General features: G+C 40.3%; 1 non-coding gene across 1 annotated transcript; it reads left to right on the top strand.

The window, feature by feature from the left end:
* The first annotated feature begins 4,072 nt into the window (after positions 1-4,072).
* Positions 4,073-4,203, top strand: LOC117706426 (small nucleolar RNA SNORA17). Its single transcript, XR_004606533.1, has one exon. It is a non-coding gene; the product is annotated as a small nucleolar RNA SNORA17 (small nucleolar RNA).
* The last annotated feature ends 3,388 nt before the right edge of the window (positions 4,204-7,591 follow it).

The following is a 7,591-nucleotide window of genomic DNA, read 5'->3' as shown; positions in this document are numbered from 1 at the left end:
AAGTAGGTTGGAGGTAGACAAGATTAAGTGACAATGATTTTGGTAATCTAGGAAAGCAAAGATGATAAACTTAGAATTTCAAACACAGAAACAGTTACTAGTTGGGTCAGAAATGTACTTTGAGGGTTGAATCAGTGACTACTATCTGATGTTCAGATGTAGTGTAAACTGAAAATGAAAGTTACTATAAATTCAGTGAATATAATGAAAGAGATAAGATGGATGGATTAATATATCTAAGATTTTTTAAAAAGAGGGTAAAGAGGAAATTGTGAGAGAGATGACAAAGATCAGAAAGTCTGTTTCTGGACATTTATATGGAATCATCAAGTAATAAATTGGATGTCCTGGTCTGTAATTTAAAATAGCTCTAAACTGAGAGTAGAAATTTGAAACTGTCAGTACACAGAAGATATTTAAAGTCCTAGAAATAAATTATCACTTTGTGAAACACCCCAGAAAACCTTTTGAAAGGAGAATTTACAATGGCCTATACAAAGCCCCTTCACACTTTTCACCTGGATGTTCTGCTAGTTTACATGCTCTCCAGGTTTTGGCACCGGGGCTCAGATCAGGTGCACCTGTTGGCACCGACTATTTGGCAGGTGCATATCACCAGCCATCAGGAAGTCATGGAGATGGCAGATTTGGCTCTGAGCACTTGAACCAATTATATACACCCCAGTCTTGGCAGGTTCTCCAGAACAAAGGCAGGGGGCTGCCAAGTTCTCACCTTGATAGTGAGAAGACACACCGTGACTTGCCTAATGAGGATGCTGTAATCCAAGAACAGTCTGTCTTATCAGTTCATGACCAAAAGGGAACATAATACTGAAAACCTATAAAGCACCTTCAGATAGGTTCATTATAAAAAGTCACATGTCCTACCAATAATTAAATACTGATTGCTAAATATTGTGTTCTCCAAAAAAAAAAAAAAACCATAATAAACATGGTCTGGGTAGCAAGGGAAATAAGAGGAAAGCATAAATAATTTAAGAGCAGAAAAGATTGGAGAGAATCCATGTTCTAAAACATATCACAGTAATGTTGGCTTTACCTACACAGGTTTGTGGGATTTAGTGAATTCAAGTTCATGATGGAAAAGGGGAAGAATCCAAAAGCAAGCACTACTGAGGTTCAAAGTCACCCAGAATGGGTGTCTCTAAGTCCAGCAGCCAGCACTGAAAGCACAACATAGACATGGACTTACTGTAGCAGAATGTATATTGGCTCTGGCTTAAGGTGGCATCTGGCAAGGAACTCCTAACTCAACCTTTACCAACTGTCCCCTAAAAGTGCCTCAGAACAGCCTCAGAAAAACATGAAAATGCAAATGCAAGCCTCTGAGAATAAATTTTAAAGCTACACAAGAAGCTATGCCCGGAGAAGGGAATAGGAAATATAAAACTAAAGAGATTGAACTCAAAAAGTTTATCTGCTCTGTTTGTTGACAAGTACCATGGCATTTCTTACACACTATAGCCCTCCCAGACCTTGAAAGACAAGGCTGCTGTAACTAGAAAACTGATAAGTTTTCTAACTGTGAGCTATCTACCTTTTGAAGCAGCCTGAACAATGTTTTGTCTCTTCATACCAAGATTAAAAGAAACAAATTTGAAAGCATTCACTTATCTGTCCAGAGATAGGACTGTGTGAGTATGCTTGCACACACACATACACACACACACACACACACACACGTAGTACAATTCTGCTCACACTTTTCCCCCTCTGTTTTATTTTGCCTTTAGTCTAGCTCCTACCACACTCTACTGTATTAGTTGCTTGGTTTTGTCCTTTCCTCCTTTTTTATTTTCAGCTAACACATAATTATACCTATTCATAAGGAAGTTGGATATTTTAATTCATGATTACCAGTGGAAGGATCCAATCAGTGTAATTAGCACATCCATCACCTCATATACTCATCGTATCTTTGTGGTAAAAACATTCAAAATTTTCTCTTCTAGCTATTTTGACATATATAGTAAATTATCATCAACTACACTCTCCTGTGCTACAGAAGACTAGAACTTAATACTCCTGTCTAATTGTAATTTTGTATTAAATTAAAGGGGCCTTGAGAACTGGGACTTGGACTTTGATTGTTCTTTCTACCCTCCCTAATGAGACAGTCACCAAGAATCAAGGCCACATGATACTGAGCTTGAAAAGACTTCACTAACAAGATTAGGCATTAACATGATTGGTGTTTAGGGACCAGTCTCTTGGTCCTAGGAATCAAGAGTGCTTCCTAGACTAAGGCAGATTAACACAAGAGATGCACAGCTAGGAGTCACCCTGGTTGCAGTCATGAGACACCAGGTCAAATAAAACTAGTTGCAAGGCTGGACTGAGCATCTCCTGATTTGATTTGATTTAGTGATGATCCACTCCGTGTCATAGCCTATGATTAAGGAATAGATGTAAGAATATAGGAGGACACAGAGGTTGGGCCAAGCCAAACCTTCAGTGGTTCTCTACTGCTAAATGATAAATTACATATTCCCTAGCCTGCCTCAGGGAGCTCTGGAAGATCTGGCTCTGCCTGTCATTCCTAAGGACTCCTATGGACACATGATTCATTACTTACATTGAACCAGATGCATCCTCAACTAACTTCTGCCCAAAGCACTCAACGACTCCTCACTGAGAGTGAAAATGAGATGCACATCATCCTGCTCCATTTCATTCTTGCTACTTGGCACCTACTATCTTCTGCATAGTCCGTGCCTTTCACTGAGCCAGCTCACAGATGACAGAACTATGGACTGAAGGAGACAGGGAACTGTGGATGAACTCTTCTAAGCTGTTGAAAATCATCAGCATAACTAGTAAGTGGAGCTGGGGAATTTATTGATACAAGGAATTAAAGGAGCCTTGAGAACTGGGACTTGAACCTTGATTGTTTCTTTCAGTTTAGCCTATAAATCTATATAAATCTATATACCTTTTCTAGAAATTTCCATCTTCTCTATCTTCAAGGTAGGAGGATGACAGGTGCCACAGGCTGTCACTGAAGAATGTTTATGAAAAGAACCCAGGGCTTGAAGTGTGTGACACTTGGGTATCATTTTTTAACTCCAAGAGACAGCACCTATGAAAAATATTTTCTGATTTTATTGCCTCTGTGTATAAATAAATAGATATGAGGCAATTTGATTTATCGGGAGAACCATACGCTTGGATTAACTGACTTGGTTTCGAATTCTAGCTCTGCTATTTAGTGAGAAAGTAGGGTAAAAGGCTATAAAATTGAGATCTTATACTGTATCCTCCAGAGTTATAAGAATCATTGACAAATCAATGGACCATACCTCATTCTCACCTGGGCTGTACCATGTATTAAATGAATGTATATCCCTTCTTCCTGCATCAGGAATTATCCCTTACCCTAATATGGCATGATTTATTCTAAAGTCTCAAGGTAAGTTTTAAAATTTTTTCCAAATTTAATATTTTATTTTGTTTTATATGTTTGGGTCTTTTGCCTATATGGATATTTGGGCACCATGCCTGTGTCTGGTACCTAGGAGGCCAGAGTTTATTGGATTCCTAGAACTGGAGCTACAAGTGGCTGGGAACTGCCTTGTTGGTGCTGGAAATTGAACTCTGCCCTCTAGAAAACCAGTGCTTTTAACCACTGAATCATCTTTCCAATCCTAGAAGATCATTGTTTAACATAAAGATAAATGCACAGTATGCTACAAACTTCCATAAGAAAGTTGCTTTTATTTATTTACTGTTGAATCAGGAAGGTGACTGCTGACATCCATCCATTGGCTACAGCCAAGGATGCTAATTTTCATTCCAGATCCAAAGACGATGCGAAAAGCTTTGAAGATCATAGGTGCCCTTAGACTTTATATCTTTTGTATGTTGTATGCTACTTCCAAATTGAATGTGTTAGTGAAAGGTGGGGTCTACAGGATCTGATAAAGTCACAGAAGCTTCTCCTCATGAATAATCAGGAGGCTGGGTTGGTTGCCATGGAATGACTTTGTAATGCAAACAAATACTATCTTTTTAAGCTCTCTTGATAGTTTTCTGTGTTAAAATGCATAAGACCTCTCCTGCTAGAAGCATTGCAGGTGTGGCTGCTGTGTCACATGTGCATCAATAGGTGGCAGAGAGTACAGAGGCCTTGTCTATGCTTGGTGTTCTGCCTATGAAGACCTAAGTAATTAGTAGCTTAGCATTCACTAAAAAAAAATGATCCTGAGATGACCACCACTCAGGCACCATGCAGGCCCACGGGAGCATAGAGGGACAGACCACGCTGGAGACGATCTCTGCCCTGTGCCATAATGCATGATCGGGCATATCACTTCTGAGACCCTGTCTGAGATGACCCCAAGAATCTCAGAAATCCCGAGCACCACTGAAAGGAGCAAGTAAGTGGTGGAGAAATAGAAGAGAAGAAGAAACAGAAGAATGTGGGCATAATGAAGAAAGGCAGAACTAAAGACTGGAGGGGAGTGAGAAATAGCCTGATGCGAGCAGCAGATGATGCCACCTGAGACTACAGTGGGGTCCAGGCCTGTGCTACCGCCAGTGGCCACATCTTGGTCTATGGTCCTTCAGTAGCAGAGGTCTTTTAACACAAAAGACCAGGAAGATATCCCTGGTCTGGGCTGCTGCCTGAAAATATGTTGATGTCTACAGGCTGGGCAGAACTGGCTCCACCCTAGGCATTGTGGGAGAGTTGGTCTGTCATGAGGGTAAGGGAACTGACCCTAAATCCTAGCCAGCTGCAGTATTGCAGAGAGTGGCACAGCACATTTCAGGAGTTGTGAGTGAGCCAGGACCCTAGAATATGAGTGTGGAAGACCTGGCCCTGCCATTCATTTCCTGTGCAATGGTATGGACAAGGGGGAGATACACTCCTCCCCCCTCAACCCTTACCACCTGAAGCAAGCTGGAGACATGGCTCTGAGTTCATGAGAAGAGAGCTGTGCCCGCCTCCTCATCAACTGGAGCACTTGAGAAAACAGGCCCGGCAGCACAGTTGAACTAATCCTGTTTGTGGGGTTTATGAAGCCAGGCCCAAAAGTGGGAGTGTAGGAGAATTGGCCCTTCCTCTTGTCTGCTATGCAGTGGTATCCATGAGGGAGAGACTGTGGCTTCCTTTTTAAATATAAAGCTGTCAGTCTTCTAGGAAGTAGACTTTCAGTTTACCCTAAAATGTGCATCCATGCTTTAAGCCAGCCTTACCCTCCAAAAGCCTGCTCTCATGAAGCTAGTTACCAGGTGGCTTCTGCATGCTGCATGATCCCTCCCAGTGGGAGCTGAAAGGATATATGTGCATCTAGCCCTTTAACCTGAGGGGAAGTGTAGGCTCAGTAATTCTCTAACTTAGCAGGGAAAAGACTGATAAACAGATGTCTAATGTTAAACAAAGTAGAAATTGGAGCATTTTAGGTTCTACCCAAATCTTCCCTAAGACATTCAAACAACCAAGCATACAGTAATTTGATTACTTCCCATTCTCAAAGAGGAAGTTAGATCTCATTGAATGTTGAAAAATTCATCAGGTTTTGAGTGAGTGTAAAGGTGAGTGAGTGCCTTTGCAAGTAGTGTATGCACCCTAGAGTTCTTTCATGCTCCTCAAATCACTGGGGCTCATTTCCATCTCATAGCTTTGACCAGACATTGTCCTTACCTCAAATGTTTTCCCACTGTCTTTCTCTCTACATGAAGGACTCCTGATCCTTCAGTTCCAGCTGGTCAGGAAGCCAAGGACCAGGTTGGTCGGTTTGTTCTTAGACCACCCCTGCTTTCCCTCGATAGTCCTCATGTTCTTGAACAAAGATCTGTCTCCTCTAGCTCATAAAATTTATAAAATGGAGAAAATAATATTTCTGACAATGAGAACACATTAGCTCAAAAATACAGTCCTCTTATACACGATTCTGATTTCTATTACCAACAACCAAACTATATTGCCAAACAGTAAGAGGAAAATTCCAGAACAAAGTTATTCATGAGTTATAATTTTTATGGCACTCTAAACAGGCGAAATCTTCCATCATCCTGTTTCATCCTGCCTGGAAACATTACTCATCCCTTCATCCGAGGTATCCACACTGAGTACATTATTTGCCCATTCATTGTTCAGTAGCCATCTTCTTATCAGATCAGCTGTCTGGGTACCACAGTGATTGTGTCCAAATCATCTTTATTTTACTTAACATTGTCTCAGGAGAGCTAGAGTAGTGATATTGGCAATTTTATTACTATTTTTGTTATACTTGTTCTATTGTTAATTGTTTCTGTTAATCTCTAATTATGCCCAACTTATAATTAAACTTTATCCTATATACATGGAAGACATAGTATGTTTAGAAGTAATTACTATTGGTGGATTCAAGCCCACACTGCAGATCTTACATAAAATTTCCTATGGACAAAATAAAACAAAACAAAAACAAAAAACAGCTGTAAGTATTTCTGGATAGTACCTTTAATGGGTGAGTTAGTTGAGTATTGTTTCCAACCTGCTTTCTTCCCTCAGGTAAGCCATTTATTGACCAAATGTTGTGGGTAATCCCATAGTTTGTATTTTACCTGTGAAGAAACAAAGTCTCAGTGATACAAAGGAACCTCCTCTAGGGGTCAGGCCTAGGAGGTCTTCATGCCATGATTAGGTGCCAGGCCTATGTGAGGTTAGTAAACTAACTCTTGAACAACTGTTTACATTGTTTTTGAAGGAGAACCAAGTTCTATCAGTAAGTCTGACTTGCTTGATCTAGCTAGAGTCCTGTTTGCCACTGAGTGAACAACTGGTCCAAGGCCACCCAGGGCCTCTTTTTGCTATTTGTGAGATGTAGAAAGGTAGACTAAATAATACCCAAACTTCCAGAGCCTACTAGAATCCTCTTCAGGAAACAGCAAGTACTTCCCAAGTTTCACCTTCTATATGGCTCTTGAACCTATTCTCTTGATAATCAATATTCAGAATACATGGGGAACAATGGCAAAAAAAAAAAATAGTAATGCTTCTTAAGGGAAGGGGAATCTCTTCTCCAGATTCCGATGGCAATGGGAGCATTCTTTTTGTACAACCTTCACTTCAAGACCATATGCTTGAATTATCTTCAGCCTCTTCTCTTCACCATGTCTCAAGCATGTACAGCATTGTCACCTAAAGATATATGTTCATCTTTTCAAAGGTCTAATAGATATACAGAGGAATATTGACCATTGTTTAAATGTCACCAGGATTCAAATTCCCTTGATCATCCTTCTAAGTAGTGTACATTATCAGTTCTAATCTGGCTTCAGTTCACAGTCTTTGTATCCTTTAGAATTCTCTCCGTGATCTCGGGGACCAAAGCAAGAAACATTGGCTAGAAGATATCACTGATCCCTCTCTCTTCATTTTCTGTACAGAAATGGTCTTAAGACCCCCATTTTCCTTTAACGGCATTCCCTGAAGGGATTAATCTTCTTTACAGTCAATCTCAATCTCCTGATGCATATCTAAGTCATATTATGCATAAACTGCTGCCAATGTCCTTGATTCCACTTCAATCCATATTATCTGCCCTTTGCCCTGCCCATATTGACTGGTATCATTTGGAGTCTA

Source organism: Arvicanthis niloticus, chromosome 3, assembly GCF_011762505.2.
Source record: "Arvicanthis niloticus isolate mArvNil1 chromosome 3, mArvNil1.pat.X, whole genome shotgun sequence".
In the NCBI taxonomy this organism is placed as follows: Eukaryota; Metazoa; Chordata; class Mammalia; order Rodentia; family Muridae; genus Arvicanthis; species Arvicanthis niloticus.
This window is presented reverse-complemented; position numbering and strand designations above follow the sequence as displayed.